Below are 24,007 nucleotides of genomic sequence, written 5' to 3'. Positions count from 1 at the left end.
CCCTATATAAAAAAGTTTATATACGAAAGGTATATAATTTCAGTCATAAATTATACTCAATTTTTGACAATTCTCCATTTATGTGATAAACTTGCATTGTTAATCTATATATATATAAGCCAAATACCACTCACTGACTCATCAACGTGCAGCCCGAACCACTGCACCTATCGACTTGAAACTTTAAGGGTATATTCCTACTATCACGTAGGTGCTCACTAAGGGTGGGTTTTCCGAAATTCCACCTCTAACGGGTGAGAAGGGGTAAAATGTGTTTTTATTTAATTCTACACATAATATCGCGGGCGAAGCCTGCGTGACGGGGGATGCTAGTACTAGATATAAGAAAAATGGAACATTTGGACAGTCAAAATTGTGTTGTTTTTGGTGTCGCACACGGTGTGAGCGTCAAAGTCAACGCAGAACAGTTATCTATGGCATCCCGTATATACTGGGTGCTCTCGCTTTCAAGCACGCCGTAGCGAAAAGATTAATAGCGAAAAAAATATTAAGATTGTTGAGTTAACAGCTGGGTATTACCGCTTGTAAAAATGTAAAACACTATTTTTAACAAGCTCACGAAAACGAGCAAAAGATTACACAGTTGCAACCCCTTATTCACTGATGCGTCTACCGTAGATACACTTAACGTACAAGGAAAAATCTCTCATCACGCTGACGTGAAAAAGTTTGCTGCCGGGAAATAAAATGAATCGCATTTCCTCTCCCACGCCTGTCTGCAAATTAAGTTTGCGTAAATAGGAGGACGAGTCGTAGAAGCCGCACTGGGATTAAGCCCCGAAGAAGTAGAAAAATTCGTTTCGCCAGCAGGACCGTGAACTCATTGTTCACGCCGCGGTAAATATCGCGAAATGTTCTCATGATAACCGCGGTGAAAAATGCACGCGGTGCAAACCAGACATTTTGATTACGTGTACTAGTATGAGACAAAAGTAAAAAGAAGATATTTTTCTTTCTTGTAAAATTGTTCGTTAATGTTCGGTTGCCTTCAATATCTCCATCACTCTTCAGCGATTAGCGCGAAGTTACACCACGACGGTCTTCATTTAAAGTCCTTCAGACGCTGGCATATATTTATATGTAAATTGAGTTGTATTTGCAATTATGCATGCACCTGCCTAATTCATTCAATTCGCGTTGTCACGAATAAGAAGGCACGAGGGGTGCACGTGCGCGCGCGCCCGCTCGCACGATAATCAAGCAGGATCATTCGAGTTGGCTCATGCACGCGTTTTCCCGGGGTGAAAAAGTTACACGAGCGCCGAGATTAGTATCTCCCACTTGCACGTGTATCGACCCGCGAAATTGCAAGTACCTTCCTTCTGCTGCTCGCGATATACGTACGCTTCGTTTCTCTCCAACTTCGCACCGCTATTCTTCTTATCCCCTTTCTTTCCTGTTTCCTTCTTTCGTAATTCTTTTTCTCGCTGGCTATCTGAAGGAGAACGTGTATTTGGTTTTACCGCGGTATAAAGATTCAAGAGAGCGCGAAAATTCAAGCGTGTGGTTTATTAACGGGCGGGATTTGGCAGAGCGAGCGCGCCAAGCTCATTTTTACCGCTCTTCTCTCGGCTGCACAAACAATAGCGATTGTGCAGAGTAATTTCGTCCTTATACGCACTGAAGATTGCTAGTGCCGATAAAATTACACTCGTGCAACCTTCAAACTTCGATTGATTAATTAAAAAAAAGAGAGAAAAAGAAAGGAAAGAAAAACTTCAATATAGACACTCTCTCTCCTGCATGCGTCTCAGTATTGTGTTTAAAGTATCTAACAAACTATTTTCCGAGCAAATATTTCGAGCATATAACGAACTACTATTCTCCAAATGTTTCACGAATCTGATTATCTCAAACATTCCACCGCCAACAGCTAAATATTTCACGAGATAATCTGCGAATAATCTGCAAACAGCAAGGATCGACACGTGATGAAACTGAATTTTCGCATTTCATGATTCGGTTCCCGTCCACGTATTCGTGGATCTGTTCCCGCAACGTCACGTTTCAGCGTTTGTCGCTCGTTTGACGATAAACAACGGACGCTGTCGTGTCATGATGTTGTCACGTAAGTGACAACCGTACGGCGGGTGTTTCACGCGCGTTGCTAGCTACATCCTTAATCCCTCTCTCCGCGATGCATTCCCGTTTCGTTTCTTGCATCAAGACAGACCGCCCGCCAGTCAGTCAGTCAGTCAGTCAGTCCCCGGGATTCCAATCTTGTGGAAACCAAAGGCAGAGCCATGCCAGGCAAGCCAAGGCAAGGCAAGGCAATGCAGCCAGGCAGGCGTCGCGACGTCACACGTCACCGGCAGAAAACCGAGAGGACGGAGAAATTTCGGCGTGAACTTCCGCGGGTTGCACGAGCTCGGCTCGATCTCACGCGGTTACGTTAATAGAATTAAGAAGGGCGCAAGCGGAAGACAGCGAGACCGAAACCTGTCCGCCGATGGAAGCTTTCATTCGATTTGTGGTCATGTCGCCTTATTCTAACGGCAATTCCCTAATTATTATTATCGTCTCACAACGAAACTTTTATATCATCATCGTCGGCATACGCTGACGGCGATAATATACCGGCGGGTATATCCGAAATTATTATACTTACTCCGCTGCGTAACGTTACCCATCAAGCCGTTAATTTGTTACGCGCAACTCACCGACAACGTCAAATTTGGTAATTAGCGCGTGCGTGCTGGTGCATGTTACATACGACGGTTTTCGAAAATTAATTCGCGGAGAATATTCATTAGGGAGCCGAAAATCCGCTACACAAAATCAATTTTATTTGTAAAAATGCTCGTTATAATACCAAATTATTTGTTATACTTTTTATTCCGCATGAAAATACGCGGTATGTATAATCTCGCAATAGGGTATCACGAAATATTTCAAAAAATATTTCCATACACTATGTACCGTCAGTTACGGCCACGTTGCTCACTATAAAAGTCCGTTCTGCATTGCTTCTGCGATTGACAGATGTTATAGTACCTTAATTTTAAACGGCGCATACGAGAAAGTCGTCAGTATCCCGAGATTTCTTACTCAAACCGTAGAAACCACAAATTACAGGCTCGTTCTCGTCCCAGACCGAATCAAGACCTAGTATCGTTTCCATGCGTCTCTGCGAGCCAACACTCACGAAACAAGCGGATCGCGTGATTCACGCCATCGCCGAAGTCGGATTATCGCGCCTGGAAGAATCACGTCTGAAAAAATCACGCGCGATGGAAAGTAACCGATTCTCCTGTCTCGCCGCGCGAATCGAGTCGAGGAGTATTCACCTCGTTTGCCGATGGGTCTCGGAAAGATCAGATGTCCCGAGAGGGACAATTTCGAGGGTGGTGTAGGTGCCGCACGACGAAACCTGGATAACCCTACGACCCCGGACACGCTCTCTCTTTCTCTCTCTTGCACGTGTAGATGATATCCGGGGAAAGAGAGACTTCCCTTCCGCTCGCAAACCGCAGTGCGCAGAACAGCGTAAGGGTGGTTAATCGCACTTAACCCCGCCGACGCGACCTTGCCGACCAGCCCAAAGCATACAGAGCTGTCTGTAGAAGAAGCTTAGAGCCGTTATTTCCGGCTTTTCCGTACACCCTCCCTGAAAACGCGAGATAACATAATTCGCCGTGAGTTCGCCGCGAGATATCGTGTATGTGTGCCGTTTCATTGTTAGTATTACACGTGAAGCACATGGAAGCGTGTAATTACGAATATTGTGCAATAGGAGCGATGCGCCGCCGAGCTAACGTGCGCGCGTATAATCGTGCACGATACGATTAGGAGGGTTGTTCCTGCTTCTTTGAACTCCGGTGCCCTCGTCAGGCGCTTTGACTTAGGAGTCTAATTTCGAATCTAGCGAAGGGTCAGGTGAATCAAACGTAACGTTCGTTTAATGAACGAGTAACTAATGGGCTTGAAAATGCAATTAATTCATTTCCACTAGAACTTCACGGACGTCGAAAACTGCTCGCATGGATTTCTTTTTTAACAGTACATTGATTTTATTGGATATTAGGTCATAACGGCAAGTATACGAAGCGATTATTGGACGGAGAATAACGGTTGCCAAGCGATGGCGACAGTTGTCGTTAATGTTTGTAGAACGGCGAAGCGTCTTTAACAAATTCCCCTCGTGGAGATGGAAAAATCGGATTGCCGCATTTCTCCGGTCCTCTCCAGGCGCGACCAGGAATCTCGTCAGGGTCAAAGGTTATCAGTGAAGGGCCGCCTGATGCAGTTTGTATGCGCTCCTCGGAACGGCACCCGAGGGATACGTGACCCTCAGGCATCTACGAGGGGCATTGTCGTCCAATGGAAATTCTCGATAGCCGGTCACGCGTAACGAAGGGAAATAAAATAAAATAAAATTATAGAAGACAGGCAGGAAATAACGCGAAGACAACGTCTGCGCATGTAATATTATACAAAAGCGTATTCGTGATATGTAAAATTATCTCGTAATATAATAACCGTAATATACTATAAGTAAAACGATAAAATTATCTCTTCGTAGGATAAGATATGCAAAATGGAACGAAACGATCCGCATGCTCATCTTGTGTAAATACTGCAAAATGAGGTATACGTATCGCTCGTTATTATATATGCAGCGCTCAACGCAGATTGTATAAAACAGGTAACAATAGCGGACGCGCTCGCTCTTCAAGTAAACTGCGAGGCCATTCTGTAACTTTCCGCGTTACAGCTGCGCTAAGGAAGTTCACGTCATGCCATAATGCCCATTATGTGGTAGTATCGCACATAAAGACAATACGTTGCCGGTTAGCTCGTACGTTTCTCGCAGTTAGAGAAATTTTTTCATAGGTCGATGCAGCGCGGTAATGTGATCTTGGAAAAATTTCATGGTTGTACCTTTATATACGTTTATCTGTATTCTTCTGTCAGCTCCCCTGTGTATTATTGTCTCCGATACGGTTTATATTCAATCCGAGACTGCATTACTGCCGCGACAATGCCTCTCGGTGTGCGATGTTGCAATATCGCGTAAGTGTGCGATGCATCGATCGCATCCACTGCAAACGTACGGGAACTTCCTTTAGCAGAGCTCCGCAGAGTCTCGTCAAATATTGAAGACTACTGATTCGGAAACCGAAAGAAGCCACGGGGGCGAAGAAGCATCGATGGGGAAAAGCAACGCATAGCTCTGTTTCACGGTCTCCATAACGCGCGAATTGTTCACAGCAAATCTTACACCATTGCGCCCTCCAAACACACAAACAGTACGCGATATTATTTTTCGTTTGCGAATTATATCCACGAACATGTGTTTCGTAATTTTTCTTCTAAATTGTAATTTAAATTTGGAATTTATGACAAAGACTCTCGTGATGTCGTAAATAATAAATATATAGCGTGAATAACAAGACAACAATGTATACTTATTTTTAAATCAATTAAATTATATTATCCTTAAAAAAATGAAGTTTACTACACTACATTATGTAAGTCATTACCTGTACAGCGTTGTAATAAAACTTACAGGATGCTCGTGTTATGCAGAATATGCGCATATGCCTCCTGAGTATATTAATCTCTCTAGAACCCATTTTGCATTTTAACATGTTTTCATAACAGTAGTATCACATTAAATTAAATAAAGTATCACAAGTATATGATCAAAAGATACAATCTAACCATCTAAATTAAGAATTATTCTTTAAATATCTTAACATGTGATATAGATAAAAAATGTAAAATTCGGAATCTGAAGTTGAAATGAACGCATATAAATAAAAAATTACAGAAATATCGAAGCGCATTTAGATAAAAATTTAATTTAGATAATATGCAAGTAGATTTATGAAAAATAAATGGAAATTAAATGAATTTACGTATCAAAAGATTCAGTTACTACAAAAGAAAAGATCCTCTAAATTCACGATTAATGCAAATTCGTTCACACTTATGTAACTGAGAACATCACGAGGGAAATGTCTCAGGCACTTCCGCCGCACGTCGGCTGTCGAAGAGAATGCTAGTTTCCCGATTTTCCTTGCGGCGCGGAGTTATATGGATCTGCTTTCAGTTCTTGCCACTTATCGTGCCAAAAGCTATCCTGGAGCCATTTTTCCCTCTATCCCCCGATTTCCCTCCCTCTCTTCGTATCTCTACGACAGTTTTTTTTCTTCATCCATCTATGTCTTCTGTACCCACCCCTCAGCCTCGATAAAACTACGCGAAAAAGTGCACGATTGTTAAACGAAGACATGGTTTTCCAAAAGTCGGAAGAACACGAGACGAACCCACGCGCAAGAACTGAAATTGCGGGTTGCCTCGAATTGCGGGCGGGATAACTGAGAGAGATCACGGACGCGAAATGAAGGTAAACGGAGGTTAGACCCAATTTCCGTATTTCCGTGTTGGCACGACGACGGTTGCCGATGGTTGCGCTATTGCGAGGTCTGCTATTTTTCCGACCCAATGAAAAGGCATGGCCTTGTTCTGTTACGCTCAGCTACACGGAATTTGTAGCAAGCGATTTGCTGCAACGCCCGACGTCACGCAACGCGATGCAATAACACGTATTTTGCACTATCCTCATTTTTCTGATTTTCGTCTTTTTCTCTCAACGATACTCTCAGGAATTCCATTGGCAATACCAGCGATATACGAGGAACAATGATTGCGTGACGGTCATCGTCGAGTGACGGTAATCGCCCAGTGCACACACCAATATGTAATTAACTCGCGAACGATGGAAGAAAGCTTGCAACTCCGGAAACATGAGGAATCTTGCTTCCCCACGAATGGAAGCTGTCGCAAAACGACGAGAAAGACGCAACCAAAGTCAAAGTCATTTTATCAAACGGATCAGAAATGCATCGGACGATGGCAGTCGATACTTCGCCATGTACATTTCTTTTTGCCATTGTAGAATGAACCTATCTGTCTCAACGCAATCGTTACTAGCAATAAGTCCACTCGTTATCGGATGCGCGGATCGCCGTCGCGATTGAGCCAGAAGAGCGGTATTACCATAAGGCAGAGAAATTCATTGTCCCAAACGTTTTTCTGTTCTATTAAGCGATCTCAGATCGAGCCGCTCGACCCGTCGTTCGTCGCGCTTCTTCGTCGCGTACAAGAGAATTCCATTAGTCGCCATTCCCCCTCACAGCATACGTCAGAGTAGCACTTACGATTATGTTGAAAATGAGTCCCCGACTCAATCCCGACACGTATCGCCATCCCTCATTTTACTCCTTCCCTGATCGCCTGACAGAGGGTGTACCGAATAATGTACGAAGATTAAACCGCCATTAACCAAGGAAAGGTCAATCTCAAATTAATCGAAGCACTTATCGGTAAAAGTGCCGCGACGTGATTAAACATTCCTCGGAAATATACCTGAAACTTTTCCTTCAAGTGGTTCTTGATGTAAAGGAGTAAAAATTAAATCGAGCTTAAAATAGGTGTCACTTAATTCTACAATAAGAGCGTAATCCAGGCAGCGATACTTTAATCGGGATGATAACGTTCACGCTACAAGGGCTCTTTCCGCTTGCACCGCGATTAATTAATTACGCCGCGCGCGTGTCAATCAAACGCCCGTGAAACGTCCGAAGTTTCGATTTCAGTTAGGCGAGTCATACGCCGGTCGTCCGTCTCTCGAGATAAATGATATCGGACAGTTTTACGAACTCTCCTCTCCCTCTTCCCACCCCCTCCGGCCACCTAACTGATTTCTTCTTCGCAAGGAGTCTCCGAAAAGTAAGTTAAATTGCATTCGCCGGAGGAAAGCTGCCCGGACAGTGCCCGTTGAAACTATAAACAACTATAAATGACTATAAACTGGACGCGCATATGTGCCAGGACCGGAATAACACAGTACGTTTTATGATTCAGCATGGAAATCTTTTATTAGCCGGTTGAGCTAGATGGCCACGTGGAGCCAAGCTTTACCATTCGTTTCGCTCTATTGTCCGATATTTCAGGTGTCCGATAGAAAAGTACGGATTATAGATTATAAATGTTATGCGGATTTATTTGTCACCGTGAAGATTTGACACCGTGAAACGGAAACGATCGCATACGGGTAAAAATAAGTTCCGCATGATACATTTATCCTTTAGTCATCCTGATTTGTACGAGCATTCTATGTGCATAACATAAATAATTCTTTACTTTTATGCTAATATCTCTTCCAACTTGCCATCTAATTTTATTCTTATTATTGCAAAAAGAATAACTCTATCTTTATTAATTTGAAGAGATGTCACGTTTTTGCGAGCGCCGTGAGAACCACGTTGCATAATCATGATAGCGGAAAATCAAGAATACAGCTAATGAATTTGAAGCGGAATGTAATTGCAATCTTTCAAGAGATCTGCTGGGCACGGTGAATGTTACCGATAAGAGAAAGTCCCACGAACACGGTTTTTAATTCACCAGCAATGCCGGCAACCAATAGGGTGAAATCTTACCGCCAATTTCGGTTATCTGGCCGCTGCAGACTGCGAGGTCTCCAGGATCGTATAATGGGACCCGTGTTTTCTTACATTGTAACGTACAAAATGCTGAGTCGCTGCCCACTGATCGCTTATCGTGCTGATGAGGCAAATAGACCAAACGCTTAATATAAAAAAAAAAAACAAAAAAAAACGGAAAGAGTTCAAGTGCCTCGACTGACTTAGAATAAATTTCTCAATCGATCGAATTCACGACGTGATGCAGCAAATACACCATCATGATTGGCCATCGTTTAAAGAATTAAATTAGCATTAAAGTACAACGTAAAATTAAACCACTTGTTATTCTTTCCGATAGAAACAAACATAAATGAATCATGTTCAAAATTTTAATTTTCTTTAAAGTCAATTGTGCCTGCTCTACATCGGACCCTTTGTAAGCATCACGCATGACGTTACTTCTAATCGCAGCGCAAACAACAATCGAGCAACGTCAATCGATTATTTTGGAAAAAGAAATTTTACAAACATTTACACGAGCACGAAACGAGGGGAACCCTCGTTCTTCGCTAACGAGACACCCCTATATTCTGCAAGCGCGATACGAATTTGGTCACCCACGCGCGTTTCAACCCTCCCGCTCGTAATACTCTTCGTCCTTCCCCGCCCGCTAGCGCACCGCTACGCAAAAAAGGGGAAACGCCGCAGGAGGAATAAGAGAATGCGGGAGTATGCGTCCCTGCACAATGGAACACGCACAATGCGACGTCGGTCGGGTAAGGGATTGCGTGAAGGGCGGACGCCCGGCTGCGAAAAACGAGAAGGAGGGTGTGCAATCCCCTAGCTCTTGCAATCCGTGACTACGCTTCGCAATCCGTGAATGTTTTCGACGAGGCTTGACCCGCGCGACTCGCTTCTCGTGCGCTAATAAATAATAATAGTGGTTAAGGGAGGCGTTTTCCAAGTGTACCCTTCATTCACTGGATCCAAGGGAATTATCGGGGATAGTTAGAGAATTCATGCGAAATCGCATCGACAGAATTTCGAAACAGATTTCAAATTAATATCACGCTGAAATTATTAAACAAACATCGTTCATACTAATTCAAGAACATAAACAGTGACCGAAATGATATTTCGCGTTGCGAGGAAAGAGGATTATGTCAAAATCACGAAGTCAAAAATCCCGATTTTTAATATTATCGATGTCACTCATAATTTAAAAAATATAAATAGCGTTTCAGAGAGAGAATTTCAAGAGATATTTATACTCCTCCTACGTATGAAACTTTTATAATATTTTTTGTTCTGATGTGAGATATTATTCCTGACATCTGACCGATATTCGATCTCCCATTCCCAAATAAGGCGGTTAAATCAGTCTGATCCGTCCGCTATCCATTATTACGACTGCGGCTGCTGCGTTCTCCACGTATGTTGATAACGAGGTCTTCCGCGGTCCTAACGTGACGTCCCCGGATCGATATGACCACCCTATCGGTTATTCGGAGGCCGCTGACGGCCTGCTGGCGGATTCCACCGGAAATGACTGCTCCTCGTGCGTGTTCCGGTATTCGGGCAGCCGTGGGTGCCACAGGAAGATTTATCGCGGATTCTCGTGCCGCGATCTCGTTGCCAAACCAGTTAGGTCCTGGATCTACGAGCGCGCGTTCGCGAGCCTCGATCTCGCCGCAAAGTGCAACGGTGTACCCTCCAGTCACGCTCCATTGAAACCCCCAACAATGGGGATTATATTGTTAATCAAAGCGAACCCATTGCTGCATCAAATGGTGGCGATAGTCGCTGTTCCTTTTGCGCGTAGCACGCTACCGGATTATTTCGGAGTGGCCGTAAATTCCGGCACGTATAGCACCGTATAGCACCAGAGTGCATTCCCCCTGACGAATTTCGCGCGCGCTGGTAATACAATTTTATATTATCCAAATATAATTTGATGATCGGCTATATTAAGATTTTAATTCTGTTTTATCGCCGCTCGCCGATGATCTTGCGACGAAATAGAGGCCGGAATTATCCATACGCGCTCTACGCCGATGTGAATTACCGTTAATTACAATGCAAATTAATGCTAACATGATTAGCGTAAATAACGTAACGATTTTCAATATATGCTGCTTCCGGACACGGAATAGTTTAATAAAGATTCGATGGATAAGAAGGGGAGTAAAATTAGATAAGTACAGAAAGATTGCTCCGAGAGAATAAAACAATCTCAAGTAGTGCCGACGCGGTATTCATTCTTCCGTTGTTCCGTCTTAAATTCGGACGAACGCGCGATGAGCCCCGTCCGAACTTTAGTTCTTGCGTCTGATTAATAGACCTACCAAAGCTGAGCCTGCAGATGCGAAAGGTGAGGACAGATAATCCAGATCTTTTCGCCACTCAGATGAAAGTCTTTGTTCTAACGTAACATTTCAGTTTTTATCCTTATTCATTACGGATTATGCTTTCTGATGCGTTTTATCTGTTATTATATCGATTATATTGTAGCAATATTTTTATTATGATATAAATTATGATATAGGTACATAAACTTCCCGTGCATCGGAATCAAATCAGTCTTATTTATTCATGTACTAATGGAACGATTTATTTCTGCATTTTGATATTATTATATATTTAAATTTTCAAAGAATACAGTTTATCTGGAGTTAAATAAAGTGCTTTTTTATTAGAATTATCCAGGTTTTAATGCTCATGATTTATAAATAATAATAATAAAGATTTTTTCTTTGTCTCTTTTGTGCATTCTAATTAATGGAAAAATATAAAATTAATATAAAAGTACGAATTTTCACAGACATCTCATTATGTATCTATATTACCGAAATAGTAAAATAAGCATGACCACCATTATCGCACACTTCCTACTTGAAGTGAACATTCTATGATTTTCTCTTTCGTCCCTCGTTGGCAACCTGCATAAAATGCTGAATTGGCATCTTTCGCGTGTCCAATTTATTATCCGCCATCATCCGACGAATCTCAACCGCAAGCGGGCTCCTTTCTCTATCAATCGTCGGTCAGATTTTCGAACTCGGAACCTTTCTCATACCCTTTTGCCTACATATAAGCCCGCGAACTCGACCGGTACGGAATTCCCTCGTATTCTACAGCCCTATCAGCGACGGGAATGGGGTATCTGGGGATCGTTTGTCAATGCGCCAGCATTATGCGATCGCGCTGGAAATCTATGACCAGAAAAAAATGTGCTGAATTTTAAGCGTGCCAAATTTATCAACCACCACGGCAGTCACAATGTTATCTTACTTTAGAAATGTCCTGTAAAAACTCGATATTTTCCATCATTCTCCAGCAAATGCTGTAATCCTAAAAGTATAAAAAATAATTGATTGCTATTTTAAAAATAGTCATTTATTTCTCTAATGGTAATTAAACCTAATTAAATGTACAAGATAATACAAGAATTTTTATGTGAATTTTTCCTTCTTAATAAATGTCTTTGTGTCAAACTGCAATTATGCTTTACTGTTACGTGAGCTACACTATGTACAAAAGAAAACACCATACGATTACACGAATATACGGATGTCTGTTGATCCTCATCCACACTTGATCGCAAATCATTCAAACATGTCAAGAGTTCTGTTGCAAAAAGCCGCGCAACTGCGATACGCAGGCAATGACATTCCAAGTAGTAAAAACAACGGGTTAATATCCCGGATTTTCTTCTCCAACAAATCCCCAGCAATACGAGCTCGTATCCTGGGCGGCCAGGCTTTCGTAAAGCTCCCGAAACACTAAAAGGAACTCCGTTATTTTCAAAGTTTTAATGCTCGGTCCAGATCCTCCCCTCTTCACCTTGCGCTAACTCCATGCTTTCCTCTCTTCTCTTCTCTCCTGAGCCTTCTGTCTTCCTGGAGAAGTGTCGCGAGAAAGCACGCCAATAAATAAAGAGCACAGGAGAAAGAGAGACGGAGAAAAGAGGAAAGACACATCGCCGACAATAATACGTACAAAGTAACCGAGGCGCGCCGCCGCTATCCGTATTTCTTTCGACTTTCCCCGAGTGCGAATCCAGAGCGCGGCGTCACTTCCGGTAGCGCGGAAACTCATTTTCCGCATCGGCGATCCTCGAAATTGTCGCGATGCGTAGAGCAGAAGACAGAACGGACAACTAACTATTCCCCTTCCGCTCTCCTATCTGCCCGCGTTTTCAACGTGACGAATCCGGCCGTTTTGCGTTACCGACGACCGAGAGTTCATAAAAATTCATGAAACGAGTTTTCATGCGTTGGTCCGAGGTTCATCGCGGAATTTCGGCAGACGCGATGAACGAAAAAAACAAACGCACTTAGTCCTCGGATTATTCAGGACGCAGAGTTATTCCTCTTTTCATTTATTTATTTATCCATTCTTTCGCTGCAATTAATTCACGATGCTATTCGTAGATTCGAATATGCAGTACATCCTTATAATGGCGAATGTTATTGTATACATTTCATGTGAAAACCGGTACACTGCAATTGTGCACCAAAAGATGTTAGGAAAAAATGTTGCGGAAAATGTTACGCTTTTCGCATAACATTTAACATAAAAAATGAATATATAGAATATTCTCAATTTTTACAAATAAAATGTAACGTATAATTTAATTATGCCAACGTATAGCGTATTATTAAACTAAACTTCGCGTGAAGTATTATATGCAGAAACATCTTTGACCTCTGATAGAATCAGAAGATTGCTATGAAGAACTAGAACTGTTGCGTTAAAAACTAATTTAACTAAGCTAACGAAGAATTAATAAAATTTTAAATGAATATGCATGGCAGGTACGCGAAGCTTTCGGTACGTACTGCATTGTAGTGGAAATCAAGTGCATTTATCCGTTCTTTAATTCTCGGGCAGACTCGATAAGAGTGAAGACTAGCCGTCATAAATCGCGGTGATACTCTGTCCCCGGTGTGCACGCTTATATATCACGTGTGTTCTGTAAATTCTGGTAATGCCGCCGAGGAACCGTTAGTCAAACCGAATCTGATCGTGTTACTTTCGCGAGCACACGACCTCAGGGCGTTGTTACTCTTATCGCGAATCGCGTCTTATCGATATTTCTAACCCCGATAAATCGACAAGATCCCCATCTCCTTCGCCATTCGGTGGTAACTGAGACTACGTATGCATACGCGCATATGAACGGTAAATCAGTGCGGAAAGCCATCTAGAAAAAAAGAGAAATATCGCAAACCTCCATACTGATACGCTCATATATACTGGGCTGCTACAGTTTTTAGTAATGGATGGAAAAAATATTTTTTCGTAACACGCTCGCGTGTACATCTATTACGCTTTCTCTATGTGGATTCAGACCGGAGACCTCATATCCCTTTTGCGGAAATCCGTGACTTGTTTTAAAACCTATCGTTTCAATCGAGCACAAACCTAGTTCGGATTTCGCTAGCGTTAATAAAAGTATATCAAAGCGTGGACAAATGTAGAATTGTAGAATTGCGACCCACGCGAGCCGCCTTTTCATGCACTGATTCCGCATAAAATTCACGTTCACCGCCATGCCATCATGCACAATGAGAAATTAGAATTAATGTTAGTTAGTTATTCTCCCTTTTCCATCAGCCCTTCTAAGTTTTTAATATTCATCCTGGATATTTTTTCACTGCGGTCTTCAGTCATCCAATACTTTTATTATTGTATTCACGTATCATTCGTCAAACAAAAATCCATTAACAACGGAGAGAAATAGACATCTGTATTTCGCCGGCTATCTAATTATTACTTTCCACATCCTGTGCTATTCTAAAATGCTTTTCTCTTCATCAATATGTAATACGAAAAGAATGCATTAAAGGGAAGTTTTTTATTATATGTATCGCTTTGTTTCATCCGTATTATATTTGTTACCTTTCGCGCATGCAACTTTATTAAACAGCATACGTATGAATCAACTGACCGTAACATAATATGAACTCATCACCTGTTACTAAACATGAAACGTGGAAATTATTCCCATGTTAAAATAACAATGTTAATGTGTTAATCATTAAAACATCATTTTACTATAAATAATAATGCAGGAATCATGAAATGTATCTCTATTTAAAAAATTAGGATATTATTCCAAATAAAACAGCAATAACAGGCATAAAAGCGCAACACGAGAGAAATCTTTCCCTCTTTTTCCTCAAATTGAGTGCTTTCAGCGTGCTTTCATTTTGCACTGTGCTGTAACAAAATTTCTGTCGCAAAGTGCCTGTACGATAAGGTTGGATGAGAACTGACTTTATAGGTAGGCGCATACGCACACATACAAGGCACTTATCCAAGGCAACAAGTAAAAAAAAGATTACATGAAAGAACAATTAACAAGTGTTTGAAATATTTAGTCACTATATGCATGATGATAATCAATCTTTCGCTTAAAAGATGAACTAATCCTCAATAGAGGAAAGCTAATCATAAACAGTAGCAAAAATAATAAGATAATGTGTGAAATAATGTACTTTTCTATGAAAATACATCAAAACTAATCAAGATAAATTAAGATAGTTCACAAAAATAGTAACATTTATAAATATATATTTATAAACGTAAAGCGTGGAAAGAATGTCGACACATATGATTTCCTAATGAAAAAATAAAAAAGTAATGGCAAAAGGAAAAATAATTTTCGCATGCAGTGATCACCTTTTAGACATCTGCAACACCATCGATATAATAAGTTGAATGAAATTTAATTTGGAGGCAATTATCACCATGTAAGCGGAACTCGCATTGTCGATGGACATAGAATGGCATTATTCCATTCACTTTAGGTCCAGATATTACATTGTCAAATAATACGTCGTGGCTTGGGGCTTTTCGTAATAGCACTACAGTACTGAGAAGCAGAACGGAGGCAGAGAAGAATCGGAGCAGGATGGAGGCGGAATAGCGGGAAAGGACGTGGAAGTCACGTAGGCCGCTTTGGTCCGACGATGATGACGAAGGCCGTTGCTGCTGTTGTAGGAGTCGCCGAGATATCGAATTATCGCGAAGTTTCCGACAGCGCCGGAATACGAATGAGTGTACCAGGAAGCATGCGGTACATCGACGGTGAATGGACGTCCAGGCAGAAAATAGCTCGCGATCCTGGAACGATGGCCCTCTTTATTCTATCTCGTGCAAGTCTATCATTAATCAGTCGATGAAACTCTCCTAGGAATATTAATGTCTGGCTCGACTGTTCGTGCGGGTTACCTACACGCGAATACTAATGCATCATAGACGTCCAACTTATGGTTTCTAATATTTGTCTTGGGTTTTAGGTCTTGCACGTTAGGGTCTAATCGACTTCAGTTCTTGGAAAGCACGGTGAAATTTTCACGATGCTTCTTGCGAAAAATCTGTTTAAAATCGTTTACTTAGAAAGTTTCTACGTAACGATTTCTCTACTAATACCTTCTTTAGCTTCTTTCCTATAGCAGATCTAAAGAAGAAAATTTTAAGGAAATAGATTATCGGATAGATTCGGATACCAGATATTGAAATTGTCAGACTTTAATATGATTATTGATATCTGACAATTACGATATCTCATTCGAATTTATCCGATATCAATGCAAAATCCAAAATCGATTTCGAAATGACATACTCTTTCCAAATTAAATACTAATTCTAATTATTGATATCTAATTAATTAATATCGATTCTATGAATTCAAGATATATCTTTTGTATCAAATATTTAAAGTTGCAAATTAGCGCTTATGGCAGATATTCTAATCCAAATATTCTAACAGAAAATTAGAATATTAGATATTAGAATATTATAGATTACAGCTAGAATATTAGAATATTTAGATTAGAATATTTGCCGCAGTCTAAAATTAGAACTACTTGTAGAAAGAATATTTGAAAAAGTATTATTATATATAAAATTACCAGACGAGGAGATTGGACGACAAAGACAATATGTGTAAGTGTAACACGCCATGTGGCGTAGCAACGGATATATGGAACTCAAAGAGCAGAGGAAGCCCGCGCGTGGGTGCAATGATTGGATTAATTTATCGTCTAGTAACGTTATCCAGTCTTACAAGATCCGAAAAGAAAACGATGCTTTTACTGTCGGCTATAGAACTTAAAGTTATAATATGAAATCATAGTGAATTTTTCTATCAGTTTAAATTAAAAAACTTAAATTTATTATTAATGTAATTTCTCTCTCAGATTCGATAATCTAGTTCTGTCTGCTGAGTTTATGTTCATATATTTATGGAGCACAATATCTGTAAAATGAATAAATCCGATACTTTGTTATATTCATAACATTTCGTCTGACTCAGGTAAAAAAAACTCGATATTCGAATTTCCTCGAAACGTTCGAGTGCGACAAAGAATATCTGCAATACTAGTAAAAACATTAATTCATACGGGTAGAGCACCACTCGCTGTGGCGAGGAGTGTACGATCTCTCGGAATTCCGGGTATACGATGGAAATTCCCTCTCGCCGATGGTCGCGCTTGAGAATTCAGCGCTGTATCTTTTCGGTCATTCACATTTCCAGACGTTTTTCTTCTTGCGTTTCTCGCTCGTTTCTCGATCCCGCGTGCCGTGAACCCGTGCGTGCGCGAGAAACACGCGTTATCGTAATCTGCTTTCCGAGCGTATCGTCACCCGTCCATGATGCCAGCATAACGTAATCTTTGCCTCGTCTTTCTGGTCACGTCGAAGTCGAGCCGGGGAAAAAAGACGAGTGAGAGAATTCGAAAGCAACGGGCATCCGAGCTTCTGCCGCCTATATGTACGTGTTCGATGTTACACGGTGCTCCGGAGATTGAAAATTTCGTTTGGGCATTCCTCGTCGTCATCGCGTTCCCCCGACTCCGAAAAATCCGGAAGGAACTATTCACAAGTTTCGGGCTTCCCACCGCGAAACTTACGACTGTTACATTGCTGTCGATGGTTATTCTTACAGTAGTTTTACTCCGTGAATAGCCGATCGTTCCTTGGCTGAATAGCGACGCGGTTTTTAGCAACGATTGTTCACCAATCCGCGCTTAATTGCTGGAAAAATTCGGCATTAATCTCCGCTCCAAAATCGCGTATCATTGATAGCGAAAAAATAGTTGATTATTTATAGATAAGATAATTATCGATTATTTCGGTAAATTAGATGCTTTGTCAGGCGAGAGTCGACGTTCGCGCGCAAATACGTTCTCGCTAGCCAGCGTTTAATTGAAAGCCCAGCCGGATGACTTTCGGTCGTTACATCATTCGATTACGCATATTAAAGTGACGGATCGACGCCGGTAAACAACGCAACGCAGTACAACACAGCCGGAGCACCGCACACCAGCCACGACGCCGCTGCTGCCCGATATTACATTTGATCCGATATCGCATTTCATCCAATTACGTGTGCACTCTAATTTACACCTCTCTGTGTCCTCTCGTCGGCAAGCCAACAAAAATCGTTCTTGTGGCGGCCGCGAAATGAACTATCGATTTTGCATTAGTTATATGCGAGCCCGACGGTGTCAGTTTCGCGTTTTGATACGTATGTTTGGTAAACATCGTAAGATAAATCGTCATCGACTAACTGCCGACGCGACTAGGTGCACGTAATACCAACGAACGATCGATCGTCGCTCGAATGAATCACTTAAATCACTCAAATCATACACACACACACACACACACACACACACATTCCAGATGGTTTTATAAATTTTTCAAAGGTAGCCAACAGCAAATATAGCGATAATCCGCTGTCAGTTAAATTGCATTTTGGACTTAATGCAAATTGCGATGGCCAAATGACGTATTATTCGACGTTCTCTTTTTTTGTCAATTCGTTACAGCTTTTTGCGCAAAGATTTTTATTTTGCGTCGATGTGCATTGTCCGCGAAATATCACGCGGTCAACGACGCGACGGGATTGGAGAGTTTCCTGTAAATTAAAGCGCTCTACGTCGCCGGCGTGCCAAGTTTAAACGGACGTGCGTGAGCAAACAGAGATAACTATATCGATGCTCGGTTAAAACGCAAGAGGGGCAAGAGCAATGGAACGGCCAGGGAATTACACGCGCGAAGGGGGTGGGATGAGCCGGAGGGATGCGAGAGCTCGAGGGACGAAGGGAGGGACAGTGGGATAATATTTATTATCCCGCGGTGTCGTTACCGTCGACGATTATACGCCAGTTAAAATCCGAAATTACGAGCCCAGGCCTTCGATGGAGGAAAACAGGAACTGTATGCTCTCGGTAATGGAATGCGCCAAGTTAAATTGGTGATACGAACGTTTTTCCGCAACGGACAATGCGCCGTGTGAAAATAAAACTATCAGCTCGCATGCAAAGCGATCGACCAAATGGTATGGTGTTTACCGGTGAATTGATGTTTTGATCGATATGTTGATTAACGTACAATGCAGCTCGGCTTAATTTTTAACGCGAGAGTCTCGTCGTTCCAGTTGACTTCAATTCATTTCTATTCAGACCGTTAATTCATACACGCGCATGTCCTAATATGAGAATTTTAAAAGTAATAATAATTAAACGCGCGCGCGTTTATACATGAATTTCACGTCTAAAAGATCTTTGCATACGTCAGAGTTAACTTATTGCCGATAAGAAGGAAAGCGGAAATGTGAGTTGAATCGCGCAAATTTTCTCTCCTAACCGCACACAAATATTAAATTGTAAATAAAAGTTCGTACCTCGCTCTTTGGTGACAGATAAATATCTTTCTTCTTCCCGCGTGGCTTCCAAGAAGACAGCAGGTCTGAAAAATAAAAATCACATAAAATTATTCTCTATTTTTATCTTTTTCTTTCATTTAATATAGATGATCGTTAAATTAACGATATTGCACAAATTATATTTGAACTGACAGGAAGATAAAAAGCAAGTGCGAGATTAAATACTATTAATGAAATGTAAGATTCGCGTGTAGGATTTTGTAGCCAATGATAGAAATGCAAATTCATCAAGCACACCGCTGGGCGAAATAAAAAGCGAATTATCTCAATACATTTGCAGAAATTCCACCACGTTCTTTTCCCTACTTTTCATTCGCTCGATGCAAAAACGACGCACGTGCGGTACTAATTACTTTTTCCTATGCGTACCGTCATGGTTCTCTTTGCAGAGTTTCTGCCTGTTTCCTTTATCCGCGTTCATTTTCTCTTCCATCCTCGATGTAGAATGCTATTTGTGCGGAAATTAGGATTCTCACGCGCGATAAGATTACGCGCGTATTCATCACCGAGCGCGGTAAAATCCGCGCAGAAAGACGCTGTTGCTGAAACCGGGGATAGAAATGTGTCTACTGCCGTATACGCGTATCCGGTTGGTAAAGAAGAAAAGAAAAAGAAGGCAAAAAAGACGGAAGGGTGGAAGCCGGAGGGCGGAACATTTGTCAATGTTGCGCCCCTTACCTTGGCCAAGACGAGGAGAGAGCGAGAGAGAACGAGAGAGAAAGAAAGGGAAAAGAGGAGAGAAACGTACGATGGTTATACACACGCGAACGGTGTGTATGCGCGTACTCCACGTACGGTACAGGGCTTTTCAACGAGGTCCCTTGAAATATGGGATCTGCTGGACAAAGCGGGACCTCTCTCTATCTCTCTTCCCTCTTGCCTCCTCCCTCCCTCTTTCTCTCTCTCTCTCTCTCTCTCTCTCTGTTTCTCTCGCTCTCCCCGTCCCGCGGGATCTCCTGATAACCCTCGAAAGTGAATGTAGTCTGGTGCCCAGGTTCGCCAGGGAGAGCAAGAGAGAGAGATAGAGAGCAAAACATCGCATGTGCTCCAACGCAACCCCCGGAGACCAGTCAGCGGCCGCGTCGACCGGATGTGATATATACGCGCGCGCGTCTGGTTCCCTCACTATTTTTTCGCGGCAATCGGTTACTTTCATAGGAAATTAACCGCTGTCCTTTTTTCATTTCGACCCAAGTCGCATCGTCGTCGTCGTTGTCATCATTGTCGTCGTCACCGATACCGCTGCGCTTGGTGGTTCTATCGCCATCGATGTGACTGGACTGTAGGCATCGCAATGGCTGCCTTTGTTTTCAGCCATTGTCGATGCCTCCCGATTAAGCTGGCAACCGAGCGACCGCGCAAATCGGATCCGAGCGTGTGCCAACAATGAACGCTATTTGGTCGCTAATTTAGTGCGCCCGTTCCCTGTCGTCGATATCGCGGGGAATGATGTCTAAGTTCGAGGCCGCTTTAGATCAACCTGTGGTCTTGGAATCCTGTCGAGATCGATTTCGCAAACTGCAGTAAGAGCGCTCATTCACTCTTTAAATTGCCCGTATGCCACGGAATTCCATTGGACGAGTTTAATTGCTGGATAAACTCACGTATTTAACATTGGTGAATTATAATACCGACACTTCGCGGAATTTTGTTCGTGCACGAAAGAACTCCATCATCGCAGAAGTTCCAGAAACTCCATCATCGTGTGTGAGTACCGCTGATTTCACTTTGTTATAAACGATAACCAGACTTTCCCGTTGACGAGTGCCTTTTCACGCTCCGGATCGATGATTGAATTTTACAACTGTATAAATACGACGGCAAGTCGTCAAGTGAGAACATTTTTCGTAAGCATTCTTCTATTTTTCTTCATTTTTTCTTTTTTCTTTCTTCTCCCTTTTCTCGTTTGCCTCGGGCGAAGAAACGGCAATGCCGAGAGCCGAGAGCAGAAGCAGGGGCGCACGAAAAAGGAGGCATTTTCTCGTTGCAAGATTTACGACGTCCAAGTATCGACGAGAGAGCGAACGAGTGCAAAGCTTCGAGGAGTTTTCCAGTCTGAATCGCTGGAAAATCGACGGTGACGCCAACGAGAGTGTCCCTGTATCTATTTTCCTGCCGTCCGTTCGTTCCTTCCTCCGGTGATAGCAAACCGTTCACGAGCGCGCACGGGGTTAATTTTTAAAGTTCCAGACGGACGAAACGATCGGGACCTCACGTTCCGATCTCGTGCTTGATTTCACGAGAAGCGAGATTATTGATTGTTCGCGATCACTCGCTCGATTCCAGCTCCGAACAGCAAAGATCTATGTGAGTTGACAATTCCAAACAGACAAGATCAAATTAGAGCATCGTTCGTAAATGTGATCAAGAATTTATAAACTCGATTGTTATAAGAAATGTATGTGTCTATAACACAAATGAGCAATTATAATAATAAAATATTTATCTGATACATAATAGATTTCCCTTTAAAACACTTAATATACCATCAAATATTGAATTAAGGAAAGCTTATGTAACAGTACATAAATAAATTTCTTAACAGCACTATATCGCGTGAAAAGAAAGAGCAAAGTCGTGTTCGCATTCAATAGTGCTAGGAATATTAGTACTCCATGAACACTAGATCTTTTTTTTAGTGTTACGCGTCTAAAAAGCTCGATATCGTAGTGTATTCGTGCTCCGTATATTTATGTGGTTAGGAGAGAAAATCTGCCGCGATTCAGCTCACATTTCCGCTTTTCTTCCTCATCAGCTATAACCCAGGTTAATTTTAAAAAGCCCGAGACGAACGAATCGTTCGACTCGGGCTTCCCGCCCTTCCTTTCCCCGTGCCGCCGTTCCCGCCTTCCAAGAGGCTCAATTTCACGTTAGAATTATCGATTGTATGCGATCGAGTTTCGTCGAGTCGGGAACTTCGACTTATACAAGAAGGCGGAAGGACGGCTGGAGTGACGAAGATGAAAGTAGAGGGAGCGAGAGAAAGGTTTCAAGAGTTGAATGAACGAACTTGAGTACATTTTACAAGACGCGACGGACACGAAGTCATTTTATTTAGTTGAAATTTGGTCTTTCCTGCCGAATTCCATTGGGGATCTAGTAACGTTAAATATGAATGCCAATTAAAGAATTTTCTAAGGAAACGCGAAACGTCGAGTGACAAGATCGATTCTTATCATCGAGCGAAATGTCCTGAAGAAAAAAGGAAACGCGTGTTCCGGAAGGATAATGCCGAGGACTTGGCTATCAGGATCAAGCGCGACGATGGATTTACGGTGCTCGAGTGGTCCTTTACGGTCGAGCTAGCAGGGTCTGTCTAGGATGCTGAGCCCTGGGGCGAGGATTGTTCAGCTAGTGTCACGAGAAGCGATTTAAGCTCGATCCTAGCCGTGGATTACCGCGAGATCCTTCGACCCAAACCGAAGCGAGTTAGGATTACAGGCCCTCGTTTGATGCTAAACTCGATCCACACGCTCGACTCCTACCATCGTGCCAGACAGTGCCGATTATTCTCGCGCCATTTTGTCGCGGTTCTTCTCGAATCACTTAGATACACCGCATTGACCACTAATTTGTCGATGCTGAGCAAAATTAGAGATCCGACGAAAACAATCATTGGACGATTGAAAAAGTTTATAATTAGTTTTCGAGATATATATTTAGATAATACAAATCAATAAAATATGGTATATGCGTATGTGGATATAAATTCGCATCTCATTAAAACAATGTCAATTGTAACAATTGTAATAATCTTTCGATTATTTGATCAAAATAACGCTTTTAACAACTGATCTACTAAAGTTTTTCCTAATAGCACAAGTTTTTATTTCTGAGAAAGAGAGATATTTTTCCCGGATGTGTGGAGAAGCAACTCATATAGATCATGTTTGTGTCTAAAATACTGTCATTTTTTCGAAACCTTCTATAAGTGAGAATGTCTGCAGAAAAAATGATTGTGACGAATCGTGCTACTTTATATACACATATAAATGGAATGTCTTGGTTTCCTCGTGAGAGTTTGCAATAATATTTCATTCATCCACTTCACTTTTTTAGAACCACATAATATTATGCGTCAAAAATAAATCGCGCACACCCACGTTTCCGCGGGATATCCGGAATAAGAAAGCCGAACGAGGAAATTCAGCAATCAAACAGAAAAATCTCTCGGGCAAATATTTTCATTTGTTCGCGAGTGTGGTGGCCGGAAATTGGGGTGGTTGAATAATGACTGCGCGGATCAAGCAAAAGCGAGGAAAAATAAATATCCGAGGAAGAATGGATGTGGTAACAAAGAGGAAGGATGAAACGATGAGAAAATTCGAAGGGAGGTGAAAGAGCGCAAAAAATCAAGCTCCCATTCGTACGTACAAATGAGGTAGATGTATGAAATAGAAGGAATGAAAGAGATAAATTCTTTCTGATCATAAATCGCATATCTATAAGCGATTCACGTGCAGCAACAAGAAAAAGTATATTCCGCGCCAAATATACTTTATGAATTTTAATATATCATGTAATTGTTGAGAGTCTTTTCTACACATATCTTCCTTTCGTGTTTACATGAGAAAAAGAAGAACGTGATTTCTATTGTATGATCCTAAAACGATTTATCCTACCGCCATAGCAATTAATTAAGTTGCCGCATCTCTGTAGACGTTGCCGGTGTAATTTAACGAAGGTCCCCAGTGAGACTAGAAGCTAGCTTGCAAGCTGGCAACGAAATTATTGTCACTGGCACGACGAATTTCGTCGGCCGCGACTAATTGGGAAAACGACGCGACGGGTGACGAATACGGACTCT

The 24,007-nt window shown here is 41.9% G+C and overlaps 1 protein-coding gene across 1 annotated transcript in view; it reads right to left on the bottom strand.

Moving 5' to 3' along the window:
• LOC105282071 (prolyl 4-hydroxylase subunit alpha-2) overlaps positions 1-24,007 on the bottom strand; it is an 81,547-nt gene that overhangs the window by 39,698 nt on the left and 17,842 nt on the right. The window contains exon 2 of the mRNA XM_011343779.3: positions 19,159-19,223. The gene's annotated coding sequence lies outside the window, so the exon portion shown is untranslated. The remainder of the gene's footprint in view (positions 1-19,158; positions 19,224-24,007) is intronic.

This window comes from Ooceraea biroi, chromosome 7 (assembly GCF_003672135.1).
Source record: "Ooceraea biroi isolate clonal line C1 chromosome 7, Obir_v5.4, whole genome shotgun sequence".
Taxonomy (NCBI): Eukaryota; Metazoa; Arthropoda; class Insecta; order Hymenoptera; family Formicidae; genus Ooceraea; species Ooceraea biroi.
The sequence above is the reverse complement of the archived record's forward strand: the minus strand, read 5'-3'. Positions and strand labels throughout refer to the sequence as shown.